This window comes from Protopterus annectens, chromosome 5.part0 (assembly GCF_019279795.1).
Source record: "Protopterus annectens isolate FY-2018-M chromosome 5.part0, PAN1.0, whole genome shotgun sequence".
Taxonomy (NCBI): Eukaryota; Metazoa; Chordata; order Ceratodontiformes; family Protopteridae; genus Protopterus; species Protopterus annectens.
In genome coordinates, this window is record NC_056735.1 from 1,263,375,954 (window position 1) to 1,263,389,216 (window position 13,263).

Here is a 13,263-nt window from a genome sequence, read left to right on the forward strand (position 1 = left end):
GATGTGGCAGAGTTAAAGATGTTAAGATTTGCACTGGGTATGACTAGGATGGACAGGATTAGGAATCAGTATATTAGAGGGTCAGCTCAGGTTGGACAGTTTGGAGACAAAGCAAGAGAGTCGAGATTGCGTTGGTTTGGACATGTGCTGTGGAGGGATGCTGGGTATATTGGGAAAAAGATGCTAAGGATGGAGCTGCCAGGTAAGAGGAAAAGAGGCAGGCCTAAGATAAGGTTTATTGATGTGGTGAGAGAGGACACACAGGCGGGTAGTGTGAAAGAGCATGATGCAGAGGACAGGAAGAAATGGAAACAGATGATCCACTGTGGCGACCCCTAATAGGAACAGCCGAAAGAAGATGATGATGACACATATGGATTCACTTCACTTGCTCGAAATACTGAAATCTCGAATTTCAGTATCTTGAGACCAAATAAGTGAGAATCCACAATATCATAAATCCAATACCGCAAAATGTAAAATGTCGAACAAGACAACACAGCCCACAGCCTAGTGGAACACTACAACACTGAGCTGCCGATGTTGGAGAGTAAAACTGCCATAATAGCTACTAAAACCACTGTGGCACAAAGCACACCCATGGCACCAGGACAGCTTGGGAATATCTATACATTGAGTACCTCACAAAAGGGGAAGCCTGTATTGCTCTTGGAAGGATACGTCCTAACCCATGAGCAGATCCTAAAGCAGAAAACATACTGGTGCTGTAAGTGGAAGACATCCCAGAAGTGCAAAGGTAGGGCCATCACTGAGAGCACACCCATAGAGGAACGATTGCTAAAGTCAGTGTGTCATAATCATACTGGTGACCCCGCAGAAAATGAATGCTACAGTATGTATGCAGAGCTTAAAGTTAGAGCTACAATGTCCCAAGACATGCCGTGCCTAATAGTGGACAATGCTTTCGCATCCACATCCACAAAAGTAATACCAGATATGCCAACATGGAAGGCACTTCAACAAAGGGTTGGCAGAGTACGTAGAAAAGTGACAACCCCAGGTGCTGTCCCTGCCTTACACTTGGATGATATTAATATGAGTGACTATCCCACTAAAATGTGGATCTTTGTCACTAAAAAATGTCTGATAGCAGTACAGACACCACCATAGTAGTAGTATTCACTACACAAAACCTACTGGATCTAGGTACGGCAATGATCTGGCACATGAATGGTACGTTCTTCTATAAAGGGTTAATATGCCATCAGGTTTATAGTATCCATGGGTTAGTCAAGTATGGTGGGTTCCATAAATGTGTACCACAACTATATTGCCTCATGAGTAAGAAATCATTGAAATCCTACAGCTTCATATGGCATTGTGTCCTAGAACTGCTAGCAGAGCATGGCTTCGAATGGTGCCTTAAATACGTGTTGACAGACTTTGAAATTGTGGCCACAAAAAGTATTTGGCTGAATTTACAGTGCGTTATCTCAAAAGGGGACCTTTTCCATTTTGGCCAAAATATCTGGCATAAGGCACAACAGTTAGGTTTGGGGCCACTGGATAACAGTAATATGTGGTTCCAATTGGTGGTGAAGTCCCTTGTGGCCTTGGTGTTCCTACCAGAAGAGGAGGTGTTGCCAGATTTTCAAGCACTTAAGGAGACATTCCTTATTGAGGGTAGGGATCTGCTCACATATTTTGGTGACTGGTACATGCTGGGAAAGGTACAGAAGTTCACCACAAGGACAGCCACATCCTGTAGATTCTCACCTTTGTTCCCGGTGTCATAGTTCATAGTTCATAGTTTATTACTAAGCTAACTGCCCTTGGGAGCCATTTCAAGCTTAGCCAATTATCCTTTTGTGAGACTCAAACCCTGCACCTTGCGTTTGTAAGGCAAACACCTTAGCCATTAAGCCAACCTCCCAAGTGTCCTTCTGGAGTATCCATGAGCTGAATACCTTGTTCCTTCCCCACACGCAGAACAGTGTTGAGGCATGGCATTGTAGGATTAAGTGTCTGTTAGGTAACAAGGCTACTGATTTGGCACTACTGATGGATGTGTTAGCCAGAGAGCAGGACAGGGTTGAGGAACTGAGGGCTCGGATGGCTAGTGGTACTGCCCCATCGCCTAAATGCAGACATATAGTTAAATGGCATTGCCAGTTTGAAAATGTGTTAGCCAATAAGGCCAGCTACAGAACACTGGACTTTTTAGTAGCGATAGCTAGGCTATTGAAGATGTGATCGGACATACTTGTACTTGTTCCTCTTGCTGTATTCACGAGTGCTGCTGCACTTTGGGGATGTTACTATTTGTGGGGATGTTGCTGTCTGTGTTACGGTGTTGGGTGTGCATCTAAGGAGGATGTTACAGTGTCGAGAGTTCTATGTGCAGGATGTCACTACTTGTTAATTGGTGTCGGAAGGTGTACTATGTAGTGGAACATATCTTTATTGAAATAAAGGCATCACTGAATATTCCATTCTGTGAATATTCAGTGTGCTAGGATTCAATATTTTGATATCCACGGTCTTTTGCAGCTTTGATATTGTGGATCCTCGCTCACTTGGTCTTGAGGTACTGAAATTCGAGATTTCAGTATGTCAGGCAAGTGAAGTGAATCCACACATATATATCTAAATCTTTCCATAAAACTGTGTCTATAATTCAGTGTGTAAAATTCAATAAAAATCAGTGTATATAAAAACTGGGAATCAAACCCAGGACTTTCTGCATATTAGGCAGATGTAACTGCCACTACATTACAGAACATTCAGTGTAAGTAATTCCTTCTGCCTCTACATTTCTTTCAACTTTAAAATGCTACTAATCGACACCTGCTCATTTAGCCCTGGCCAACACAAAGTATTCAAACATAATTGCCAAATGAGCTCACATTTTTTTAACAATAAGGTCCAGGGTCCTTTCCTTTCATTTAAAACTAGAGATTCCGAACAAACTTGAAACTGTGTGTGTGTGTGTGTGTGTGTGTGTGTATATATATATATATATATATATATATATATATATATATATATATATATATATATACATACATATACATACATATATATATATATATATATATATATATATATATATATATATGTGTGTGTGTGTGTGTGTGTGTGTGTGTGTGTGTGTGTGTGTGTGTGTGTGTGTGTGTGTGCGTGTGTGTATGTGTGTGTGTGTGCTCCAATTTTCCTATCTGTTTTTCCAACATAAAAACATGGACAATAGTAACACACAGAGCACAGTATACTATCCTTTCTGTCATACAAGAATATTTCCCATCTAACTTCAATTCATGCCCATTGACTATAACTACATCCATTTCAAGTATATTTGGGCACTGTGGGCAAATTCCACATTTTTTCATACACCCACGTGGTCTGTCTTTTAATTGTCTCTCTATCCAGTCTCTCAAACGTATTCCTTTTCTATATACAACCATGTGTCTGTCCCCCACAATGTCCCTAATGTCCTTATCCATTTTCAAAACTTGCCGTTTTTCATAAGTATATCACACTTATATCTTAGTTTCCTCTTTTGTACTGCCTTAATTATATCTGCTTTATAGCCCTGCATTAATATAGCAAAAAAAATGTAATCATACCATTTCCTTCTATTATTCTAAGTATCCCTTATATTTAATTTCCATAACATTTTATTCTTCTGACATAAATAAAATGCTTGGATTTTCTGCTGTCTTATATTTACTATTGCAAAAAAATGTCTAAATAGATAAAAAAAAAACTTTTCTCATAACAGCCTACTTAACATTGTGTCCTTCTTATACACTATATATTTTTACAAATCCTAGAACAAATATACAGATGTCTAAAGGTGTCTAAAGGTGTCAGAAAACAATCTTCTCTTTTCAGTTCTAAACCAGCAAACACAGTGTTGCTGTGGAGACATGTTAAAGCTCACTATGAACATTTCCTTCTTAATATCGGGTAAGTAAGCAACTATATTGTACATATTTTGTTCTAGTATTTCTGTTGGTGGAATGGGTTTTAAAGCATTTTACTGAAAGGATGCTATTTTGTTCTTTAATTAAATCAGTTTAATAAACCTGGTGATGGGCATTCTAGATTTTTAATACGTACCCTTTGTGAAACAGACATTTGCTACAGGTTTTCTATGTCTGATAACCAATGACTTGTTGCAGATCTGTTGTACAGATTGTTCCTCAAGGTTTTTTTTTTTTCATTGCTGTTTATTGTGCAGCTTTGTTGTCTCTTTCTGTCCTTTATGGCTAGTTCTAAACCAGCTTTCACAGTGCTGCTGTAGAGCTATTTTAAACATGAGAAAGATAATTTCTTTTTAAGTATCACTGCATTAGAAAAATAAAGAACTACATAATGCTTGTCTTATTCTAACATTCTCTAGCTTTAAGCATTTTTGAGCAATTTTACTGTAATTGTATTAGTTTGTAATTTAACTAAATCAGTCTTTTCTCCTGGATGTTAGGCCTATTAGATTTGCAACATGTAGCATTTTGTGAGGAAGTTATTAACCTTGTCGCAGATCTCTTTTGCCAATCGGTCCTCTTGTTTCTTTGTTTCATTTCGAATACTATTTATTAAACAGCCTAGTGTTTCATTTTGTCTTTTGTGGTGATGTCTAAACCAGCATTCATAGAACAGTTGTCAGAGGTGTATCTAGCTCATCCAGTGACCAGAGGCAGTGTGCCGCCCTAACAATTTAGGAGAAAGAAAAGGTGCACAATCTGGTACCTGGGACTTCTGAAATGCAAGAGCCAATCAGGTCATGTTTTTGCACCCTGCCTCTGACCCTTCCTCCTCAAACTTTTCATTAAAAAAAGAAAGAATGAAAGAAAGAAACAAAGAGAAAAGAAAATCCCTTTAAACTGTAATAGAACACTTGCAACAAATGTAGCAAGCAATTTGCTACAGTTTATACCACACAAGAATCACTACAGGGTACTAATTTTAAAAACAAGCAAAGGCAAACCATTTTTTTAAACTATAACAAACAACTTGCTACAAATGTAGCAAGCAGTTGCTACAGTTCATACCATGTACAGAGTGCTACATCCCTCAAGATTTATGTTAAAAAACAATAATTTTCTTTCTTTTAAACTGTAGTGAAACTATTGCTAAATTGTAGCATGTAGTTGCTACAGTTTACAGCACACATGGAATACTACAACAGATTTCACCACAAATGCAATACCATCTTTTAGAAGCTGGCATATGCACTAAAGATGAAGGCCATGGTGGTGTAGCAGTTAGTGTTGTCGCCTCACAGCAAGAGGTTCTCCCATTCAATTCTTGGCTGGAGCACCTTCTGTGTGGGGTCTGCAAGTCATCCCCGTGGTCGAGTGACATTAAAGACATGCAGGTAGGTGCGTGCGTGAATGGGCGTGCCTTCTTTGAAGGTTGGGCGTCGGGCTAGCAACTTGGCACCGTAAAAATCCACTGCCAATCATTAGCAGACGGGAGTTCTGCTGTGGTGACCCCTAACCGGGAAAAGCCAAAAGACATATGCACTAAAGATCAATTGAGATAGGATGGCAGATCATGCCCTCTATCTAACAACTTACACTCAGGCAGTTGCCCTCTTCTCCCTGCCCTAGCTACTCTACTGGCTGTTGAGGATATATTTTAAACTGGAAAGAAGACATTTCTTTCTGAGTAAGTCTATATCAGGAAAGTAAAAAAAAAAATACACACACACACATATATATATATATATATATATATATATATATATATATATATATATACACACATATATATATATATATATATATATATATATATATATATATTACTCATTTTGTTCTAATATTTCTGTTGGCAGAATTGTTTTTCAAGCACGTTACTGCAACTGGGCTTCATTATTTAACTAACTCAGTTTATTTAACCAAATGTTTGGCCTACTAGATTTGTAGTATGTAGCCTTTGTGATTGAAGTTATCTAACACAAAATTGTCAGAACATCTCTGGATTGTTATAGATCTGCTCTGTTGATCAGTTCTGTTGTTGTTTTGTTGTACTTTAATTACTTTTTATGGCATATGCAAGTGTTTTCTTTTTCCCTTCATGGCTAGTTCTAAATCAACATTTATAGTGTTACTGGGATTACATTTTATTCCTGAAAGTGAACATTTCATTCTGAGTATCTGTATGTCTGGAAAGTAAAAAAAAAACTTTATTGCACTTGCTTTGTTTTAATAATTCTGTTTCTAGAACAGCATGCATTATTTTGAGTGAGTAAATTCAGTCAGGTATACGTTGTTCTATACTTGCATTGTATAGCCTTACCTGCTACAGATTTTCCATATGTGAATTCCTCTGACTTGTTGCATATCTATTTGTTGATTGGTTCTCTTGTTTCTTTGTTTCATGTTATAGTATAACCATGTTTTTCCTTCTATCATTCTTACCTAGTTCAAAACATGCATTGATAGTGTGTCTGTGAATATATGTAAAACTGAAAGGAAACGTTTCTTTCTGAGTACCTCTACATCAGGAAAGTGAAAACTATGTTGCAGTTGTCTTGTTCTAATGTGTCTGTTGCTAGATCTGTTTTTGAAATATTTTACATTAATTGCATTATTTTTGTTCTTTAACCAAATCAGTTTGTCAGCCAGGTGGTGGTGCTTCTAGATTTGCAGTACGTGCTCTTTAGGAGAGGGAATTATTTGCTACAGATTTTTGTTGACAGAATGCCTCTAGCTTGTTGCACGTTTGTTTTGCTAATTGGCCTTCTTGTTGTTTTGTTTCATCTAAAATACTGTTTGCAGCCCAGCCCAGTGTTTTATTTTGTCTTTTTTGCTTAGATCTAAACAAGCATTCAGAGTGTTGCTGTGAATATATTTTAAACCTAAAAATGAAAATGTCTTTCTAATCCAGCATTCATAATGCTGCTGGAAAAACATTTTAAACCTCCAAACAAAAATGTCTGTCTGAGTATCTCTACATCAGGAAAGTGAAAAAACTATATTGAACTTATTCTGTTGTAACATTTCTGTTATTAGAGCTTATTTTGAAGCATTTGTTCTTTAAGTGAATCAGTTTTGTTCAGCCAGTTGTTGGGATGGCTAGATTTGTATTATGTAGCCTTTGTGAGAGGAAATAATTTGCTACAGATTTTCAGTGTCTCGATACCTCTACCTTGTTGCAGATCTGTCTTGCTGATTGGATGTCTTGTTGATCTGTTTAATTTTAAATACTATTTATTAAATAGCCAATTTTTTGTGGCAGTAGCATATCTATGATATGGTGAGAGGGGCAACTGCCCAGGGTACAAAGTGTTAAGGACACGATCAGTCAATCCTGATCTTTCTTTAATGAAATACTGGCTTTTAAAAGCCCACATTACATCTGTGGTGAACCCTGATCACTGCATTGTTGCATATGTGGTCTAAGCTGTAACATAAAATTAAATTACAAATGTAGTAAGCACTTGTGCAGTATATCAGCATACATGAGGCATTACAGCGTACAGGTTTTGAGTTAACAAAAGATAGAGAAACAAATCTTTTTTTTTTCTCATGCTGCACCTTCTTTTTATGAAGCCAAAATGTATTTCTGAGTATTTCAGCATTAGGAAAGTAAAAACAAAAAATATTAAACTTATTATTATTTTTTAACCAATACCAGAGTGTTGTAGCACTCTATGCTGGCATGGTATAAACTGTACCAACTGTTTGCTGCAGTCTGAAATGAAGACTGTTTCTTTAACTAACTCATGAGAGCCATAGCACTCTGTGTAGGCAGGATGTGAACTATAGCAACTGTCTGATACATTTATGTAGCGTGAAATGTTTTGTGAAGCATTTTACTGTAAGTGCATTACATAGGTTCATAGGTGTGTACTAGGCTAAAGACCACAGGGGCCGTTATAAGCCTAGCTATGCATCTCAAATCTGTGACAATTTCTGGTACCCTTGATATTTTAAGTAGGGGCTTGGTAGAGGAAACATTTACAAGCAGGGGCATGAGAGATGAATGATTTACAAGCAGAGGCCTGGGAGATGAACCATTTACAGGCTGCATGTATCCATTAAAGACCTAGGTGCCAATCCAGGGATGAATTTCTTGTTGTCCATCTAATTATCCAAGTTACACTTGAATTGGTTTAGGGAGGAACTCTGATTCATATGGATGAGGAGCATGGTTCAGAGAAGGGGTAGTCTCTGGGATATATATCTGCCTTTCCACAGGTCCTATTTATATCACAGGCAAGGTTTATGGGTAATTCTGGCTCTGTTTGCTTTGCATGTATCCATGAGGTTAATTAGGGTGGGGTCTGATAATGTATTCTATGCCAGGCATAGATCTCCCCTCAACAGCCTACAGAAGCCAAAATAGAGGGATAGGACTTTGAGGCAGTCTGCATAGTACATGCTACTTACATCCTGTGTTCTTTTAATGATGAACCTGTTCAGCCAGATGGTGGGCCTACTATATTTATAGGCTGTAGCCTTTGTGAGGGAAGTTATTTGTTTCAGATTTTCAGTGTGTGAATACCTTTGGCTTGTGACATCTGTTTTGCTGATTTGTCCTTTTGTTGCTTTGTTTCATTCAAATTACTTTTTATAGCAGAACAATGCATTTCCCTTTTTTTTTCCATTAACCCTAGTTCTAAACCAGAATTCCTAGAGCTGCTCTAAAGGCATTTCAATCCTAAATGCAAAAATTACTTTCAGAGAGTCTCAACATCATGAACGGAAAATGGTGTCATGCTTGGCTTGTTTTAATATTTCTTTTAGAATTGTTTCAAAACATTTGGCTGTAAATGCATTATTTTACCCTTTAACTAACTCAATTAGTTTACCCAGATGTTGTGCCTACTAGATCTGTAGTACACACCCTCTGCAAGCAGAAACTTGTTTCTTAACAAATTTCATTGTATGAATTTCTCTGTCCTATGGCACATCTGTTTTGCTAGTGTGTCTTATTTTGCATTCCTTGATTTTAATAACTATTTATGCCATACTCTAGTGCTTCTTTTTCTCCTTTTTTCTCTAATCCAACATTCAATGTGCTGCTTTAGATACATTTTAAATCTGAAAGCAAAAATGTATTTCTGAGTACTACTGTATCAGGGATGTAAAAAATATATATATGGCACTAGTTTTGTTCTAATATTTCTCTTGGTAGAAGTATTTCTGAAGAATTTTACAGTAAGTGCATTATTTTTTTTTTCTTCAACTAAGTCAGGTTTTTTCAGCCAGATATTGAAGCTACTGTATTAATAATGCATATATAGCCTTTCTGAGAGGAAGTTAGTTGCTAAAGATTTTTAGTGTGTGAATTCCTTTGACTTGTTGCAAATCTGTTTTACTGATTGTCCCTCTTGTTACTTTATTTCATGTCGATCACTGTTTATAGTACAGCATAATTGATTTATTTGTCCTTTGGGAACTGGGGAAGTCAGACAGAGCCAGCAGCCCATTTTCAGTGGAGGTCTGGGGAGAAAAGATCAAGAACTGATTCAGAAACATTTAGACATTTAGACAATAACTGATGAGTAATTATACACAAAGGGAGAAAAGCCTTGTAACAGATTAGGTATTGTACAATGAGGTGGAGAGAAAGGTTCTGGAAACACATAAAAACATATTACAAAAGCTGACAAGTAATTATTTAAAAGGGGAGAAAAGTCCCCACAACAGATAAAACACTAAAATAGGTTGGAGTGCAGCTTATATACAACATATTGAAATACATTTACAGAATATTGCTAGGAGAAATTGTGATCCAGAATGCAATATGTACTGCAAGTAGCAAGGCACTTTAGAAGTGGATAGCCTATGTCAAAAAAATAATATATAGATATTCAAAATATGAACTTTATTTCTAATAATATATGGAGGTAAGAAACAATGGAGTATTCTGATGCCAAAATAGACAGAGTTTTAGAATAAGATGAGGAGGAGTAATATGCAGGAGGGAACATTAAGGACATGGAGAGAGAGTAGATTAGTATCAGAGATGAGAATGTTACGGAAGGACACTAGAGAGAAAATAAATGGTGGTAAGTGTCAGCTAAAGAGGTAGAAGAGCACACATTAGTGTAGTATGGCATCATTAAAGTTAGATCTGCTTTTGACGTTAGGCCATTACTACCTGCTAAGATATAAAGGTGTTAGGGATTTAGAATGAGAAAAGCATAGTCAGAGCTCCTTTTCCCCTTTGTGGTTATTTTTATGCCAGAATTCAAGAGTGCTGCTGTTGAGATGATTTAGTCCTGAAAAAGTACATATCTATTGCACTTGATTTGTTCAAAGATTTCCATTGCCAGAATTTGTTTTTGAAACATTTAGCTGTAAGTGAATTGCTCTGTTCTTTAAATATATCAGTTTGTTCAGCCAGGTGCTTGGCCTGTACATTTGTGGTATATTGCCTTTGTGAGAGGAAGTTATTTGCTGCAGATTTTGTTTGTCTAATTATTACTGGCTTGATGAAGATCAATGTTGTTAACTGGTCTTCTTTTTGATTTGTTTAATTTTAGTTACAAATTATAGTTAAGCCACATGTTTCCTTTTCTCCTTTGTGCTGAGTTTTAAACTAACATTCATACTGCTACCATGGAAACATGTTAAATGTAAAAAAAAAAATTCTTTAGGAGTATCTCTACATCAAAAAAATAAAACACAATATTTCATTTATGTTGTAATATTATGCTGCTAGTACTATCTTTGAAGAAATTTAAGTCCATTATTTTGCTTTTTAACTAAATAATTTTCTTCTGTCATATATAGGGACTGCTAGACATGCAATACTTAGCAAGTGCAAGACAACCCTGAGTATTGAGTAAACGCTCTGTAGGCTTAGTGCGAAGCCTGCACAGAGTTTATGTGTTAGCACAAAGAGCAGCAGCGCTAATTGCATACACATGCTGTGCATCATGCTTACACAAATACAAGTGAGGTTTTGTGCCCAGCACAGAAAACCATCTAAAGCAGCACAAACACCTACAGACATGCAGACATGTTTACCTAAGGGCAAAGTACTTCTGCATGATTGGGTGGACAGCCACAAAGACTACTGTGGCTTAATATATGGCAATGCATAAAGTTCTAACACCTTATAAGAAAGTGTAGTCAGTGCAGAGTACTATGCAAACCTGTTTTAGGCATACTGAATAAAAGTTTTGATGGTGATCAGCAAGGGTAAATAAACTGCATTATAAATAATTATTCTGGGGAAGTGTGTATATTGAAAAGGGCCACCCAGATTGTAGGAATGAACACAGGGGAAGAAGACAAGTGAAACATGATAATGTACACCAGATAAGGGCATGTCAATGTACATACAGAACAAAGACAAGGTAGTTTTAGCATAAACAGTAATCACATATTTACATAATACAGTATGTACTGCTCTTTACACCTCCTATGTGGGTATAGTCATTCCATCACACAGGTATTTTATAGTATGTGGCTTTCACACAAGGTGACATATCAGTGGAGAAGATTTGATGTGATATAAGCATCTTGGCATGATCACTGGGGAGGAAATTTATCGAAGACAGTATATACACTATGGTGTATGTGCATATTCTGAAAATGTGCAAAATGAGTTTCTTGAATATGAATGTAATGGCAGCATAGGTCTCAACCAAGTGGTACACACAGCAACAGGCTCATGAACAACAGTAGATAGAAGCACGCGCAATTTTTGACAATATCAGAATAATAACACTACTCATCTGTGTCATTGACATTACATATGTGATTGTTAGTTAGTATACATGTTCTGCATGAACAGAGTTGTACAACTGTAAGGATTTGTCAGTTATCTATAAGGGGAATCAAGAACACCTTCCTGAAAAAGTTTTCTATGAGGGGAATCAAGCACACCTTTCTAAAAAAAAATAACTCCCTTTGGAAGTGTTAAAAGGGACACTGGTACACCAGTAGTTTAAATTACAATCAATGCTGCTAGTTGACAATTTGCATGGCATATATATTCCACAATCCACACTTCCTTGAATGTAACCCATGCCAACAGTGTTGTCAATGAGCTATGTATTTACTGGGTACATCCCAGGAACAAGTATCACATGCATCTTGAATAACACCTTCAAGGGAGTTCTACACTGTCAACTCCTAATGTTTATGCAGCAAAAACAATACTGAGGTATGGCCAATAAGATGTGTGGGAGCTCACTGTTGCAAAAGTGATACACTTGAGTATATCATCCCTGGAAGATGGGTTGGAGGGTACATGGGAAAGGGTGCATTGTACTCAATTATTGGAGTGATGTGGGCTATGAACAATGGGATTATAATGCCCTTTGATGTGGATGTCCTGCACATACTCAGGAGTTGTGCTACATACCACTGTGGGCACATGCTGGTGGATGTTCAGCATACCATCTACCTGAGTACACAGGTCACATGCCACTTGGTCTGATCATAGGGGTGTGCTGCCTATATTGTAATTGGCTTGTGTACTTGCTGTCATAATGGAACTAATTCCCCCTTGACTTTTGTTCATCTATTGCGTCTCCATGGCTCTGGCAACAATCATTTGGATCATAGGATCATAGGAAGTTACTAGGCTATTGGCCCTGAGGCCCTTATAAGCCTAGCCAAGAGTTTAGCCCATGTTTAGACAAGTCACCGCCCAAAGCCCCTGTCCAGCAGGGACACAAGTGGAATCCCAGGGGTGTATTTTTTGTTTCCCATCCAGTTATCTGGGTTGTGCTTAAAAATCAATAATAAGGTACTCTGCTTGATGTGGAAAGGGCATCTATTTGACAGATGGGGAAGTCTCTGGGACACAAATATGTCCCACCAACAAGTCCTTTTGATGTCACAGACCAGGCTGAGGTCACGTGTGCAAGTTATGTAAGTAGAGCTTGACTTGTGGATATGCAGCAGTCCCATCAAGGTGGGGTCTGAGATTGCTTTGTATGCCAGACAGAGATCATCTCTGAGGAGTCTGTATGAAACTGAGTACAGGGACAGTGTTTTTAGCCTATCTGTGTATGGTCGATGTTTGAGGCCCTGGATTCTCCTGGTGAGTAATCTCTGTGGTCTCCCCAGCTGCTGCATGTGTTTTGTGAGGTACATGCCAAAGGAGGCATTGTACTCAATAATTGGCCTTATAAGGAAAGACTACAGGGATGTTATGACCTCCTTGTCCCTGGATGAGATACCTTTACTTATGAGGTGGGCCATGTAGAAAGCTTTCCATACAATGAAAGCAACATGGTGGTCAAAAGTCAGGTTGCTATCAACCTTGGTGCACAAATGCCTCAAGAATGATTGTGTGCTTAGGACATTGTTATTAATGTGATAA